This window comes from Danio rerio, chromosome 21 (genome assembly GCF_049306965.1).
Source record: "Danio rerio strain Tuebingen ecotype United States chromosome 21, GRCz12tu, whole genome shotgun sequence".
NCBI classification, from domain to species: domain Eukaryota; kingdom Metazoa; phylum Chordata; class Actinopteri; order Cypriniformes; family Danionidae; genus Danio; species Danio rerio.
The window spans coordinates 29,459,015-29,477,076 of record NC_133196.1 but is presented as its reverse complement, the minus strand read 5'-3'; the positions used below and the strand labels follow the sequence as shown (position 1 = coordinate 29,477,076).

Here is an 18,062-nt window from a genome sequence, read left to right as displayed (position 1 = left end):
ATGGACTAGGAACTGAGGGGCTGATCTTTTATGGCAGAGTATACTAGATTTGAGGGTATTGTAACTAATTATATACACTCAGCATATTTATAATTCTATATACTCAACATATATGTGCTCAACATATATAAGTACATCCCTCACAAATCTTCAGTTTAAATGAATATTTTCTATGGGAAGCTTTACAATATTATATACAAACATATGCAATAGATTAGTCAGTACTAAAGCCAAATCTGGAGGTAATCTAACAAAATAAGTTAAGATAACGATCCAAAATTAGTACACCCAAATTTATGTTAGGGAAAAATATTAAATACAAAAATTTTAAAGAGCAGAAATCAAAAGAAACAAAACATTTATAAAATTTTGCTGAAATTTTGTAGTTGGTTTTTGTTTTCCAATATTACGCATGAACTTAAATGTAGGCTATAATCTTTCTAGTTCTAAAGATGTTTGGTGGCTAAGATATTATTTTAATAAATATTTTAAATAAATAAATAAATATTTAATCAATTTATTTTTTTCAAATACACCAAAATATATGACCTATATCTACTGAGAAATGGATAAAAATATTCATTTTCAAAATGGGGTTCACTCAATTATGTTGAACACTGTATATATTATGTTATGTTGTGAAATGGAAATCTTTTTTCCATAGCATTGAAATCTATGGAAACATTATAACTGTCAGTTCTAACTGTCATGCCTCTCAAATGTATTTATTTATTTATTTATTTATTTATTTATTTATTTATTTATTTATTTATTTATTTATTTATTTATTTATTTATTTATTTATTTGTTGTCAGCACTTAATTGAGTACAATCATACAATAATTCAAGGTGCATATGAATTTTAGTATGTGACCTTAAGTGACATACAATTTACATACACTGTAAAAAATGGCAGTGATTTCAACGGTAGAAAACTGTAAAAATGATACAGTACAAATCTGTAACCTGGTTAACGGTATGTTTTCTTAATATATACGGCGAATAACCGTAAATTGACTTTTCCAGAATTCTGTGCATGGCACATCTCTTTTTATGCATTTGGTTGCCATTCTTATGGATCTTTTTAGTTGTTTCCCCATCAGTTATGTACAGTAGAGATTTATGTTACATCTAATGTTGATAAACAATGTTTATTTCATTACTTTAATTTTATGCGTGTTACCATACTGGTGTTTAGTAGTAGTGTAAATGACACCGAGCACCTTCTATGTGCTGATACTCTATTCTGCTTGTGGGAAAAGTTGATTGTGATGAGCATTGGCTCATTATGTAACTTCCTCAACATCACCTGCATGTGGGTGTGCTAAAGTGTCTAACTGTTTAACAAAAGATGTGTAAATGTTGATCATTCAAAATACAGACATTTTACCTCTACAAATTAATAAAATACGGTAATTTACCGTAAAAATGAAAAATTACTTTTACGGTTTGTACCGTGTTTTTAACGGTAAAGTACTGGCAACCACAGCTGCCGGTTTTTTACCGTAAATTTTACGGAATTATTTTTTACAGTGTACAATATTGTCAGGTGTACTAACTATACATAGTACTCAAATTTTGTTAAATTATAAATAGAAAAATATTATAAAAAATAAAATAATAAAAATAAAAAGCTATTTACATCCAGGGTAAGAACGCATGTCATAATATAATTCCTTCCAGAATGTTCACCTTCATTACACACATGGGGATAACACAGAATACAGCATGTATATATGAAGACTTTAGATGCAAAAAAACTCTAAATGCCATCTGAATTTTTCCTCTAAAATTAGCATTTTTATTAGGCTCCTGTGTTTGTTTATGTTTTATAATATCACTTTTATGGCAAAGAATAAGTCATTTTCCTGGTCTTTAATGTGAAATATCTCAACATAAACAAAGGAGGCAGAGAAAAATGTTTGTTTTTAATGGACATTTCAGATGGCATTGCATCTTAACTCTTCATTTACAACCATATACGTATATACACATTACATTAGCCTGTGTTTATCTATCAGTTGAGCATCTTCTAGTTGTTTATAGTAATAAAATCGGGTCTTTTAACTGAAATATATACAACCCATTTACTTCATTTTCCCGGGAATATATTCTTCTTTAAATTGACTAGAGAGGTGATTTTTTTCCATTGTATACAGATCTCAAAAGTTGTATCTATCCAATTGCTTAAGGTTGGTTGCTCTTGTTGTAGCCATTTGCGTGTGATTGTTTTTTTTTTTTTTTTTACTGATAGCCATGAGATCACTGCCATTACTGATTTACACAGCCAAAATAACAATAACAACTTACTGTACTTTCTAGAGGTATATCTTTTTAAAATATATGTTCAAGAGCCTCCTGTATTTCTTTACAGTATTCTTAATTATTTTCATTTTAATATTAGTTGAAGTTTTAAAATTTTAAATTGATCATTTATTAGTTTATTTTAATAGGTACTGTCAAATTGTCAAGCGAAACATTGAAACTATGCTGTTTTAACAGTGAATAGCTCATGCTAATTCTCATCTCTGGTGCCTAGAAATACTTTTTTTAAACAAGAAGAAAATCAAGACTCATAATATCCTAAAATAAAACATGCGTAACCACTTGTACATTCTAAAAAAAACTAATACATAATGCAAGGAGACTTCCAACCCTGGAAAGATATAGATGAACATTTGAAATAATACTATAATAAACCTATACATGCTTAACTATTAATGTAAACAAGTTTATATCATGTGGTGCACTTTAATCTCAGTTGATAACATCATCTTCCATTAGTTCCATACTGTATGTTGGGAACCCTTTACAGAGATGGCTCTTTATCCTTGTATGGATCTGCAGTATACCTAATCCTACAATTCCCATCTGTTGCACTCCTAGTGAGAAGTAACCTTGGTGGGAAGACATGTTATAAGAAGACAAAATAAATAAACAAATGCATACAATCAGAGATATTGTAATTGAAAAAAATGTATGGTCACACTTTATTTTGATTGTCTGTTTGTTGAATATAAGTTACATTGCATCAACATGGCAACTAATTCTCATTAGATAAGTAGACTGTTAGGTTGGGTTTAGTGTAAATTGACATGTACTTGCAATTTTTCCTATATAGTCTGTTAAATGTCTGTTGAAGGAGCAGTATCAGCAGATATTAAGCAGACAGTCTACTAATACTCAAATGGACCATCAAAATAAAATTGTTCCAAACTTACAAATAATTTATGTACATAGGGATATACACCAATATCTTTGCCTTATTTAATAATCTATTAACTGTACATGACTTGTTTGGTGTAATCATAGTATCAGACAAAAGATGTGTCAATTGGCATGTGGGCAAACATGAGCTTTAGTGTGTGCATACATGAAGCAACTGCTTCAGTGCACAGAGCGGCTCAGCTGCCATGTCCCATAAAGAGAGTCACCAAACACCAGACACATGTGCCTGAGAGCAGCTGTGTCTGAACTCATCCATATGGAGAGGATGTGACCTGAAATCTACAGCCCAGCCTCATTGGACATAAGTGGTTCAGTCTATTTGTTTTTTTTTTGTAAAACATATGTTGCTCCAAGAAATTTTCAGATGTTTCAGACGACAAATCCTCTAGAGGGCAATGACTACATTTTTTTTACAATCTGAAATACATTACTTTGAGTTCATTGAGTTTTACTCAGTCCTTCTCTGAATCCAACCAATAGTGTTTTTAAAAGAAAACATAAGAGAAAATGCACTGCAACTACGATTGATGTTACATAGCTTTTATACAGGTAGAACCGTGCTTCACCAAATTGAATCTGAGCTCTTTGCATTCTAAGTACAACACCATACGTGAGCTACCATGCAAACTGACTACACCAGAAAAGTTGTCCGCATGGAAATAGATATGAGGTTTCACAATATGTAGGCTAAAACACACATTTCAAATGAGCCTGTGCTGTAAATCAATACGACACAGCTGTTTCTGCTCTTCAGACCAGGAGACTGACTTATGACCCTTCTGAAGGCCTTGATAAAACAAACCGCACACATAACAGCAACTCAATACATTTAGCCATGTAAACGTGATCTAGAAGATCTGCTGAAGTTCAAACTGAGCATCAGAATGGAGGAGAAAGGTGAATAAATGGATTGAATGTGACTTGTTTGGTGGTGCCAGCAGCGTTGGTCTGAATATTTCAGAATGATCTACTGGTATTTTCATGCAGAACAATCTTTACAGAGAATGATCTGAGGAAGAGAAAGAGCTTCTGAACAAACAACACATCAAATCTTGAAGCAGAACAGTGGTAAAAGAGGAGCACCAGTGTCAAAGGAGGCTAAAATTTACACTGGCTCACCAAAAATTGGAAATACTTAGCCTCTGCTCCTCCTTTCTGCTGTGACATTTAGATGGAGCCAGAATTTGGCATAAACAATATGAAAACATGGACCCATTCTACCTTGAATGAGTTTCTGAGGGTATTTTCTTGGCACATGCTGGGCCTGTTAATACAAAGAGAGCATTGTTTAATTGCCAAAGTCTACCTGAGTATTGTTGATGACCATGTCCAGCCCTTTATAACCACATTGTGTCCATCTTGTGAGGGCTACTTCCAGAAGTATTAAGTGCCATGTCACAAAGCTCAAATTCATTTATTCATTAATTTTCTGGTGCTCTGTTGATTTGTCCTACATTGTCAGATTGTCTTACCTCCCATTCAAAAAGTAGGTAGCACATTTTGATGATGCAATATGCTACCCATCAGATTTTGCTACCAATATAAATTTTAATGTGGAGTAGTGTGATATGAGGCTGTATTATTGCCCTAACTGACCTAATTCCTAACCTCAACCTCAGAGATATTCAGATACAGTGTTGGTAGAATAATCTGATGGGTAGGATAAAATGAAAGGACACCGGGACTCAAACTAGTGACCTTTTCGCTGTGAGGCAACAGTGTTAACCACTGAGCCACAATGCCACCCCAAAGCTCAAATGATCTCAAACTTTTTAAAAAAATCATGACAGTGAGATCACTAAACTTGAATAGTTCCACAGTCACCAGAACTCAATTCAATCAAGCTCCTTTGGGATGTGCTGGAATGAGAGTCACATCATGGATGTGGAGTCGACAAATTTGCATAAACTTAATGAAGCTTACATGTTGATACAGACCAAAATGTTTGAGGAATGTTTTAGCCCCTTCCTAAAGGAGGTCCAACAGGCATGAGGTATACTAGACTGGTATATGTAACAAATTAAATACAACTTGTACTTTATTTGTAGATCTAAAATGATATTCCTGCTGGATCACAAACACACATTTTGCATTCTCACCACCAGGTGGACCCAGAGAGACACAAACGTTGTGCTAAACTCTGAAGCACACCAGCATTTTCCAGAAACTGCATTAGAACATGCGAATGACAGTTAAGGTAAGGTCTTTTTTATGAAATGTTGAATCTTTGTAGATCCCATTGTCCTTCGTGATTTAAAACATACACACACGTCCGACTTCTGATCTTTAAAGAATAAACTCTTTATAAGGTCTGTCTATGTTGAAGGAGTTTAATTAGTTTGTTCTTACTCAATGTGCACATCATCTATTCACCACCCCCGTATCAAGTGTATCATTTACCATTTATAAAACTCAACCAATTACTTCAAACATGCTTTTGGTCTTCGAATGACAGATGTAGGTGAAACCCTTGAGAAAAGCCTGTGTGAAAAGAGCCAGTAGAGGAAGATGAGGTTGACAAGCCATTAAGGTGATGGGCTATAATCTATTGAGCTGATTGTTTTGTTCTCCTCGCTGAACGTCTTAAGCCTGAATTCGAAAAGCCACAAATCACTCTTAGTTTATCATCCTGGAACATGTTAACATGCTTTTCACGCACAAGCAAAATCCCCACAATATAATCAGCTTTGTGGACAGCCGTACTGAATAATAGCGGCCCGACTGACTTTTTTTGCAATAATTAAACAGTCGAATGGAGACGAGACTGTTTATTCATAACCTTTGAATAACCCCACAAAAGCCCCAGGGCAGCGTTAAGAGATTTGTCCTCAGATTTGCAGAAAAATTGGCCCTTCCTCTCCTCCTTCAAGCAGACCGTGCTCAACGTGCCGCAGCTGTGCTCAACAGAGCAAAGCGATGTTCACCCTTTTTAAAGTCCACTTCCCACATGAACCAATCTCCACCTCTGCACCTCTTCATCCATATAACATCCACCGTTGAGAGGGTCGTCTGCAAAGCTTCTTCAAAACTGATTTATAATGCTTATGCTCCAACGACAAGCGACAGCGTAAGTCTATGAATCACCTTTCTGGATTGCCAAATGGCAGCCTATAAAAGAAGCGACTTGAAAAATAAGGATTAATATAACTAACATAGAAACCACCTGCACACGCATGGATCCTGAATCAAATGGCTTTTCCGTTGAGATTCATTTTCATTTATCCATTGGTGTGCTATTCATCTCTCACTTCATCCTTTGAGATGTTTGATAATTAGACTACATTTCCAGCCCTGATCCTATGTACATGATTAATTTTAAACCGTCCTTCCATTATTATCAGGAACATTGGAAAGGTCGAATTTAGCCAGCTACATGAATGATTATGATAAAATAAGATTGGTGAAGTCTGCCAGTCTGGTGTCAGGAAGTATTAATCTATCTATCTTGTAAAAGTTTTTAATGATTTATTGATGGCTGTGGATGCTGGTGATTCAGTTATGTTGGCAGAATGGCAGAGTTTGTTATAGTAGCCCACATGGGGCTGCTTTTGTGGCTTGAACAATATCAAGAGATACAAGGGAAAGTCTGATAGAAACATTGCAGTGAGATTTATTCCATTTAGATTAAGCTCGACCTTGCTAATATGTGGTGTGCCTCAAGGCTTTATTTTGGCCCCCCATTTTTTTCATTGCGAATGTTCTCATTATACGAAATATAAATATTCTGTTTCACTGCTATGCAGATGATTTGCAAGTCTATCAAAATAACAGAACTTTTGAGTGGCCTCTCCAATTTAAAATCATGGTTGGCCTCTCATTATTTTTTATATCTAAATGAAGATAAGAAAGTTATTTTGATCCAAGATTTGTGATATGAATGGCTCTCATATCATCAAGGTTGGAATATTGTGATTTGCTATCCAAGGTTGTCAATCAGACTAATCAAACTATTTAAGAGTTGCAAGTTTAAAATGCTGCTGCAAGGCTGCTACTGAATTTTAAAAACAGAAAACACCTCTCTACACTTTTGTTCCAACTACTTAGTTTAACAGAATGTTCAATTTTAATTCTTCAGTTTTTTTGTTACAACTCTGGTTCAAGCACTGGCTAGGTCAGTTGGCATTTCTGTGTGGAGTTTTGCATGTTCTCCCTGTGTTCGCGTGGGTTTTCTCCGGGTGCTCTAGTTTACGCACAGTCCAAAGACATGCGGTATAGGTGAATTGAATAAGCTAAACTGGCCATAGTGTGTGTGTGTGAATGCAAGAGTGCATAGGTGTTTCCCAGTGTTTGGTTGCAGCTGGAAGGGCATCTGCTGCGTAAAACATATGCTGAATAAGTTGGCGGTTCATTCCGCTGTGGCGACCCCTGAAAAATAAAGGGACTAAGCCAAAAGAATATAAATGAATGATGAGGATGGATCCTGGTGGTTCAGTTGGCAGAATGGCAGAGTTTGTTATAGTGGCCCACGGGACTGCTTTTGTGGCTTGAACAATATCAAGGGATACAGGGGAAGGTCTGATAGATACTGGGCTTACAACTATTTTTAAAATCATTTTTATTATACTAAACTTTTCAATATTATTTGTATCCTATTATAATCATAATCATATTGTTATTAATAATAGTAGATCACAGGAAAAAAAGAGGTCTGACGGCGCTTATAACGGTCTAAGTAACAAGGGTTTCAAACAATTTATGCCTTATTTGATGTATTTACTGAACAGATCCATCACGAAATTACAACCAATATCCTATGTTGAGTAATGAATAGTCTTACATGCAAATATTGAGGAAATTAACTTGCCTTCTTAGATTGCGATGTCATCAGGATGGGATGAAAAATTGGCGCCAAAATTTGCGCTATCAAGTCACGTGATTAGCTACCGCACACACACACATCTGATTGGTTGAAGCATTGTATCAATTAGTTGAAACATTGGTTCTAAATGTTCCAGAGTCAACAAGGGTGGAGCTTATTATACAAAGTCCCTATGAGGCAAGTCATTTCACTCGGCGGCCATCTTTAAAACGCCTCTTGGGCAGTATGCTCGGCATTCTGTCTGAATAGGGAAACATCAAATTCTCTACAGTTGTTTGCCAAGCTTATGATTAAATTTCATATTAGGAATCAACAATAAAATTAAACAACATCTGTCTCTTTAGTTTCATCTGCAAATGTTTGAATCACACAAAATCTGCAGAAACTCATGTCTGGTTTCGTCAGTTTATAGCAATCGCTGATTGGCTTCTGTACTAGAAGGCGGGGCTTCATTCGCCATGCTGACTGTTTCACTTTTCCCCATTCAAAACTATATGAGTGACACGTCTTTTGTATTCTATAGTCTTTTGTTAGAATCAGGTTGTGCGATAGAAACACATGGCAGTGAGATTTATCCTATTTACATCAAGCTTGAGCTCGCTCACAGGTTGTATGCCTCAAGGCTTTATTTTGGCCCCCCATTTTTTTCAATGTATATGTTCCAATTGGATGAAAATTTTAAGAAGTACAATTTAACTAGTTTCACTTCTTCAGCTTTATTTGCTGCTCTGCTATCAAAATAGTAGAGAAGAACCTATGAGTGGCCTCTCCAGTTTAAAAACATGGTTGGCCTCTGGTTATTTCTAAATGAAAATAAGAAAGTCTTTGTGATTCAAGATTTGTGTTATTGGGGGATAAATCGCTCTCACATCATCAAGGCTTGAATACTGTAAGGGTATCACTCAAACTAATCAAAGAATCTGCCGGTTGCCGGTTTAAAATGCTGCGAGGCTGTTACTGAATATTAAAAACAGGAAAATACTTTCTTTCATCTCTCTACACTAGCTTCCGGTTCAATATAGGATTGATTTTCTTTTTTATATCAGTCCTTATATGGCCTTGCACCATCCTGCATATCAAAACTGCCAAGTGAGTGTCAGAGTGAAAGAACATTGAGATCATCATCTCAAGATCTACTTAAAATCGCAAAGACTAAGTTACTCTGCCTTCTCACTAGCAAAGCCAAAACTTCGGAACAGCTTACTAGTACATGTATAAAAATTCAGACTTTTTCATATTTTTTAGGACAGTTAAAGACGTACCTGGCATTTTCTTGTTGAGAATTTTCACCTTTGTTTTTTTTATTTTTTATTGATGTATTTAATATGATATGAAGAACTATGGTCAACATATGTTGTTTCAATATGGTTCTATATAAATAAATTTGACTTTGACTTTACATTTTCAAGGATATAATGAACCAAAAGACTAATTCCTTAGCGCATTATGGGAGTTTAAAGTGCTTGGCCATCATGAATAATAAAAGGACGAGGGGCCTCATGTATGAAGAATTGCGTTGAATTAATACTAAAACATTTACAGCTTTGTGCGTACGCAGTAAAAATTCATATGTATGAAACACTGCGTATGCAGAATCCCACGCATATTCTCTTTCTACATGCGAATTAACCTGAAACTGAGTGCACATGCACGAGCGCAGAAAAAAAATTACTCCCCAAGAAGCTACCCATCGTGCACCCTGCCACCTTGGAGCCTTCGGATTCGACCATTGACAATGTCCTCTAATAAGGCCAACACTGCAATTGCCATAGACTAAGGGTTGTATACATTTGCAAATGCTTTTATATGTTCTAAACCACATAATTGGTAAAAAATTTTTATTGTCAATTAACCCATTTTATTAATTATAAATTAATAGCTATGTTTTTCATGTGTTGGTGTGATACGTTGCAGTGTGCAATTAAACATAATGGCCTCTAGGAGATGCCAATGGAAATAAAACAAACACACAAGAAATACACGTACGCCAGACATGAAGTTGGCGTAGACCAACGCACATTCTCATGTTAATTTCATCATTAGTAAATCCAAACATGAGCGTGAGACCTGGCGTACGCAAAGTTTTTGTGCGTACACAGCATTAATACATGAGGCCCCAGGAGTGTTTAAAAGATGAAACACACCAGCTTTGTGCAACATCAGTAAGAGAGCACAATCCAAGCATTTTTTATTATTATTTTTTTACAGAGTACACTGGCTTCCGGTTCACTTTTAAGCTTCTTAATTAGTACATCAGTTCTTATATAGCCTTGCACCATTCTACATTTCAAACTGCTTAGTGAGTCTCACAGTGAAAGAACATTGAAATCATCATCTCTAAGACTTAGTAAATTCCATTAACATCAAACTTTCTCAGTGGTAAAGCAAGACTTTGGAACAGCTTACCTGTTCATGTAAGAAATTCTGACATTTACATTTTTTCAAGTAAAGTTAAAGACATACTGTTGCAGTTTCGTAATTGAGAAGTTTCATCTTTGTTATTGTTGTTTTTATTGATGTATTTGATATGATTAATAAATAACTTTGGTCAACATATGTTGCTTCAATATGGTCCTATATATATATATATATATATATTTGACTTTGACTTTATATTTTCAAGGATTTGATGAACCAAAAAACTAATTTATAAATACATTACGGGATTGTATTAAAGTGCTTGGCCATCAAAAATAATAAAAGGACCAGGAGTATTTAAAATATTGAAGATGGGATGAAACACACCGGCCTAGTGCAACATCCGTAAAAGAACTGAAAAGAATAACATTTTACAAACAAAGCAATGAAGCGAATCTCCTATTATCTGGCAGCTCTCTCCTGCAAATATTTCAATTGCTTATTTCAGTTAAATCTATAAAAATCCCTGAATAGGTTTCTGTGCTGAAAAGATTGTGTTCCGGCAAAATTACTATGAAACAATTTCATCACAGAGACTGTTTCGTGGACACCCAAATAACCCTGTTTATTTGTGCAACTGTTTTCTTACAGAAATATTTTGGCATCAGTTGAGGTTAAAAGGGCGCTTCATCCAAAACCCAAAGTTCTGACATAATTTAGTCATCTTTCAAAATTGATCTGACTTTCATGTTGTTGTTTTTCTGTGAAACAAAAGAATAGAATTTGAACATGTCAGAAACCAAATCTTAGTAGTTGGTAACATTGTAAAACAAACAAACACATAAACACACATATTCCCATATAATGTATATGCCTATGATTAAATGCACAAATAAATGCAAATCTGTTTGAGTGTGCTGTTGAATCTTTAAGGATACATTTTAAGGCTTATTTTGTGGTATCTATATAAGCTATTTGATCTACAGGGAGTTGTAGAGAGATGAATAAATCACATTCAACCCAGGATATTGATTCAGGGAATATGGATGAGAATTTAAACAAATACTAAGCAAAAATCTAACACCTTGAAATCCATGAGCATGTCTCATACTTGCTGTACATGATCTTACAGTTACAGAAATGTCTGTCGTTGAAAATCAATGTATGTTGTCATGAATGATTACGTCTGTTTGCATAATAAATGCACTCAGAAATGCTTGGTTGTTTTAACCCAAATGGATTGTTTATATTTATTTGAGCATTTGACTTGTATGTCAGAAGATTTGATGAGAAATTAAAGAGATCCATATTAATGGAAAGTGTTGGTGTGAAATTGGTTTGGAATGTTGATATCTTCTAAATGCAAGTAACATTTGGAGCACAGTAACTTATATTTAACCTGAATGACAGAGTATTTTCTGCCACTAGAGGGTGCATTTTAGCGACAAACAATGGCATATTTTAATGACGCTGTGACTAAGTGTGAAATCATGCCAGTTGTTTTTTTTTCTCATTCATGCACTTCATCATGTTCATAAATAATCTAAAATACTTAAATTACTATCATGGTAGTATGAACCAGAGTAAAGCTGGAGGTCATCAAAGCAAAACAATAGCTGATGAGAGACGAGGAAAACTTTTATTATGCCACAGTCGACCGCTTCCAGGTCTTCTGTTCATGACAACATGGGGAAGCAGCAGCACTATTTTATTATACTAAATATACATTCAATTGGAGATATATTCAGCTGCAGACCCGCAGACCCACACACGTTTTTAGGCACTCACAATCTAGCACACACGATCTAGGCAGGGGCAAACCATAGATGGTTAATGACGGATCAGTCATCTTCTATTTTTTTCTTGTTTATCAATGACTAACTCCTCAGGAGCATTATCAACACCTACTTAATTACCACATAATAGCCACAAATTACCAGTACTTTATGATTTAAAAAACAATATATTACTTACTATAAATTGATCTTGGAAATCATTAATAAAAAAATGTCAATAGAAAATTAAGCAAACAAATACTATTCAACTACTGGAATAAAATAGTGTTATACATTTATTAAATGTAAAAAGATTTTTTATTACAAATAAAGATGTATTATTGCCTATATATATTCACTTGCTATTATTTCCTTCATTATAATGAATCCGTTATATAAATTAAACCCATCCAATTGTTCAGCAAGGCCAACAAACAAGTATCTGCTAAACTGACTCTGTCAGATAAATAATGACTGATCATCTATGGTGACTGATAGAAAACTGTTCAGTCTATTTTAATAAATGGCGATCGTAACGTTCCCCATTCACCCATCCTGATTGCCATATTTGTGAAATAGGAAACACTATTGTTTATTGTGTACAATATTTATTAACAATATATTGATGACGGTGTCAGAGAAGACATTAATAACTTTTACATCCGACGTAAACATATATGGTTTGCCTAGATTGTGTGTGGTGGATTGTGTGTGCCTGAAATGTGCGCGGGTCTGCTGAATATAATTGTTTAATTCTGCTTTCATGTTGCTCTGTGCAGTCTAATAAAACGCACATACATCTTTAGTGTTTCCAATTTCTATAAAACCGAACTGAAAATCAAGGTTGTAAGATGTCATTAACATGGCAATGGCAGTCACAGTCTGTGTTTCTATTTAAAATTGCTTACTTTTCTGGATTTTAACATTTTTCTAAACATTTGGTTTAATGCAAGTACACAAGTCAGCAAAATATTTGAGATTTTAGCAATGGCTTTTATGAAATTTTAGTCCCACTTTATAATAACCCTCCACCCTCTATCATTATGATAGATCTATAAAAAAAATTTGACTCTCTTTTCTTAAAATGGCTTAACTTAAAGTGCTGTAAAATGTTTTTGAAAAAAATTTTTTTTAAAGCTACTTTATGATCTGTGTAACGTCTCAGTTGATCTTACTTTGAAATGTCAAATTTTGAACTTTCCTTAAAATTAATATTTTTTGTTGTTTAAACTAATTCAATTGTTGTTGCAGTATTATGAACTTTAACACAGAATTTATAAATGACACCTTACACATGCTTTCCAGCAACTCATACCATATACCATATACCACGCCTGCCTCTGAGCTAACTTACCTGAACTGTCTCTATTAAATGTCCAGTCTCCATCATTCTCATGGCCACTAAAACCCATCTCATCTTCACTTTCATCTGCCGGAAGAGCCACTTCTGTCCTTTTGTTCTTCTGCTTACCATAGAACATGGTGGTCTTCACTAATACACTGTTCCCTGTATTTATATCTATTCAAAAGTTGTATTCCCATTAAAACTATATCCTAAAACTTTTTTCCATGATGCAATTTCCAGTAACATACAATTAATCAACATTATATTACTAGCTGTCATGTTGTTATTGTAACAACTTAAAAGTTCACAGCTGACCTTGCTAGCTAGCTAACCCATTGCAATATGCATGTTCCACTATTGCATTTGGCAACACATACATTTGATTGATTTACAAAAAACTAATTTGATAAAATCATTTGTGTTGTGAATATGTCATCATAACTTACTGGAGATGAAGTTTCAGATTTTGTTTGTGGATCTGATATGAGTTGATTCTTTGTTTTTATTGACGTTTACATTTACATTCAGGAACTACTCACAATTAACACTAGGAGTCCGTTCTTCGTACGTGGATTACTCAGCTGGATTTGGTTATTGCTGATTTGACACAGGCGAAGCAGTGGCGCAGTAGGTAGTGCTGTTGCCTCACAGCAAGAAGATCGCTGGGTCGCTGGTTCGAGCCTTGGCTCAGTTGGCGTTTCTGTGTGGAGTTTGCATGTTCTCCTTGCATTCGTGTGGGTTTCTTCTGGGTGCTTCGGTTTCCCCCACAATTCCAAAGACATGCGGTACAGGTGAATTGGGTAGGCTAAATTGTCCGTAGTGTATGAGCGTGTGTGTGAATGTGTGTGTGGATGTTTCCCAGAGATGGGTTGCGGCTGGAAAGGCATTCGCTGCGTAAAAACTTGCTGGATAAGTTGGCGGTTCATTCTATTAATCCTGTGACCTCAGATTAATAAAGGGACTAAGCTGACAAGAAAATGAATGAATGAATGATTTGACACGATCCAGGATCGTTTTGTTCTTCAAAACTGATCTGAGAGTTGTTATAGTTATTGATAAAATAAATAAAGTTTTATATATATACTAATAAAACTTACGTAATCTGCAACAACGAAATGAAAGTACAAAGACTGCAACCTGGTGGTGCAAAGAGAAAACTTATTGATATGAACTTTAGATCGCTTTAGTACAATTTGTGCATGATAATAGAAATGCACAATATGTGACTTTTTTTAAAAGCAATAATAGCTACATTTATGCAGTCATAAACATATTTTGACAACTAATATGACAGTTATTTGATGCTTCATAAAAGTTACAGACGCCTTTACCAATATCAAATGTTTTTGTAAACATCCAGCTATTCTTTACACCGATTAAAAAACCGGCTACTTTAATACCACTTTGATAAGGAAAATCCATTCTAACTGTAAAACTAAATAAATTGCTCTTGACACATGAAAGGGTCAAGCATGCAGCCCACAACAAGGTGTAAAGTTATTGCGTATCATATTTAACAAATAGTTTACTACTAATTTGATGTAATTTTGCTCACGTAGATCATTGAATATTAATCAGATAATGTCATTACGCTGCTGTGCCGTGAGTCAATCGTTGCATTGCTGATCATGATTTCAAGAATCGATAGATCTGTCCTTCACAACACACGCAGCGATTTTAGATCAGTTCATCCAGACATTTTAATCTAATTCGCGAACTTGTTTGAAGAACCAAATTATCCAGAGATCAGTTATCAAGATGAACAGATCCAGGATCTGCTTATCTTCTTCGAGGTACGAAGAACGGACCCTAGGGGTCTGTTCTCCATTTGTAGATTACTCAATTAGCTGTATATGGATGTTGACGATTTGACATGATCAAGGATCGTTTTGTTCTTCAAAACTCATCCGAGACTTGTTGTCATAGTAACAGTTCTGATAGATCAAACCTGCGTAGGAGCAGGTTAATTTCTTATACACAGGATTAGATCAAGTCAGTTTAAGCAAAGATAACACGGAAGGTATGTACCAAATGCTGATGATTTCTTACAGTATTTATAAACACTTGGGATAATAGTAAATGTGTATATATATATATGTTAAAAAATATATATAAATAAAAATTATGCAATCTGCACTCTGAAATAAAAGTAAACGACTGCCACCTGGTGGTTCAAAGTGAAAATTTATTGATATGAACTTTTCTGATGCAAACGCATACATGCACAAGATTCAGCTTTTTTTTTTTTTTTTTAAAAAAAGGATAATAATAATTTATGCAGTCATGCACGAGTTTTGATCACTAATATGCCGGGTATTGACACCTTTACCGATATCAAAATGATATTTTGATGCAAATGATCATGATTTTGGGAATCGATTGATCTGTCCTTCACAAAACAGGCAGCGATCAGTTCATCCAGACATTTTAATCTGATTCACAAACTTGTTTGAAGAACCAGATTAGCTAGAGATCAGTTATCAAGTTGAACAGATCCAGGATCTGCCAAATCATCTTAGATCATCTAAGTGAGCTATGAAGAACAGACCTCTGTCTGTCAAAACTTGCAATACAGAAAAACACTGCACATCATGTGACTTAACCAAAGAACATCATTGGCTACACTAAGGTCTTCTCTTTCCAAAAAAAAAATAATAATAATCAATGTTGGTTGTAAAGAATCAGTGGCAGGGAAATTAACATAATATCATGTTGCCACATGCAACACCATGCGGTAAAGGGTTAAGTGGCCTTAACCACTGTGCACTTGCAATTGCATCAGAAAATAACCATAATTTACTGTGTTCATATTGTAGTGCACAACACTTTTTGTTTTACTGTGTGGTGTGGGTAAGGTTAAGGATGAGTTTGGATGTATAGGTAGGTTTGAGAGTGGGTTAAGGTGTAAAGAATGGTCAACATTGTAACTAAACATAATCAGTGGCAGATTTAGGTATGGACAATATGGGGCGACATCTTGCTGCCGGCAAAAAACGTGCACTAGTGTAAATAATCTGTTCCCCATTAAGCTTTGAGATATGATTTACTTTATACAAATGTATTAATTTAGAGTGGTGATGCTGGTGAAAGCAAACTGACGCATGCGCGCAGAAAACCATTCCCATGTGCCTCACATGAGCTGCTCCTGCTCCCGGTGTGATTCACGGTTGTTTACATGCGCGCTGATAAAATCAGGGCTGCTCATGCGCTGTGAAACCGTAACAGCCCTTTATGTTACTTTTATGACACTAGGTGTTGACATGCAGCAAGTTTTACAAGTTGACAAGACTTAAATGTATATAGTATGATGATGTTATTATTTTGACTAAGCATAGCTATGAAGCAGAAAGGAGGAATGAGTCAGGAAGGTAAGACTTATTAACATTAATTCTCGGCCTTCAGTCGGATCTAAGAAGAACAGATAATTCTAATATATATATATATTGATTTCAGTGGGACTTTAAATGTTCTGTTAACTCCTGTTCTAGACTACAAAATTGTCCTGACTCCTGACCTTGCACTGGCGAAACCACTCAAACAGACCACCTGAAACAGCCAACAGGTGTGAGTCACAATGCGTTCTGCTTCTTACACTAATCTAGGGCAGCAGTGACGTGCGAGTCAGTCTGCGCCAAAAAGCTTCGTTTAAATCTCAAAAGAGCCAATAGAACATCCATCCTTGGAAACCGTGGAGAGCTTTCATAAGAGCCAGTTGTCATGGCAACTGTGTACTAATGGAAGTCATGACAAAGGGATTGCACACGCCGCCCAGGTCTGACAGAGTCACTTGCAAGCAGCTGTGAATGCAAGAGGACAAAAGCCGAGTGGAGATGGTGAAGAGGCTGGTTTTCTGCTAGTCTTGTGTGATTGTGCAAAGGCTGGACGTGTTTGTAACAGCTGGCCTATAGTGGCAAACTGAGACAAGCAGTCTGAGCAAGATCAGAAGCCCCGGCATTGCAGGGTGTCTGAAGGTGCGTCGGTTACATAAACGTACTGTGGATGTGAAGGAGGTTTACATAAGTGCTATATAGTGCAAAGCTCCATTACAATGCTGCATTGTGCTTGACAGATCACACCATGTTCCCCCTGCTTATAAGACACATCCTGTCTCTCTTTGTCTCCTGTCAGCTGGAGAAACAGGGGTGATTTGCCTTCAGTAACTCTGATGTGTCTTTCCAAACTCTGCCTGAAGAGTAAAAGCAGGGGTGAAAAGGTCCTCACTTGAGAGAGAAGCACTTACCTGCTAATTTCTGCAGATATAGGGGTTCGGTTTGGTTCCCCAGTCACCAGACCTTTTTTGCCCCATGGCACATTTTTTAATCAAAATATGGGTTTCTAGACACATATCTTAGTTATATAAAGGTTAAAAATAGCTACAAGCTGTGTGAAATCTAAATTGAAAGCTTAAAACACAACAATGGCTTATAATCTTAATGCAGTGGTTCTATATACGTACATATGAAAATGCTCACTATCTAAATTAAAGGCAAGGCAAGTTTATTTAAATAGCTCATTTCATACACCATGCAATTCAAAG

General features: G+C 35.4%; 1 long non-coding RNA gene across 2 annotated transcripts in view; it reads left to right on the top strand.

Annotated features, from left to right (window-relative positions):
• The window catches only part of LOC141380004 (uncharacterized), a 139,906-nt gene that overhangs the window by 2,585 nt on the left and 119,259 nt on the right, over positions 1 to 18,062 (top strand). For both annotated transcript variants that reach the window (XR_012397205.1, XR_012397206.1), the window contains exon 2: positions 5,334 to 5,425. This is a non-coding gene — a long non-coding RNA (uncharacterized lncRNA). The remainder of the gene's footprint in view (positions 1 to 5,333; positions 5,426 to 18,062) is intronic.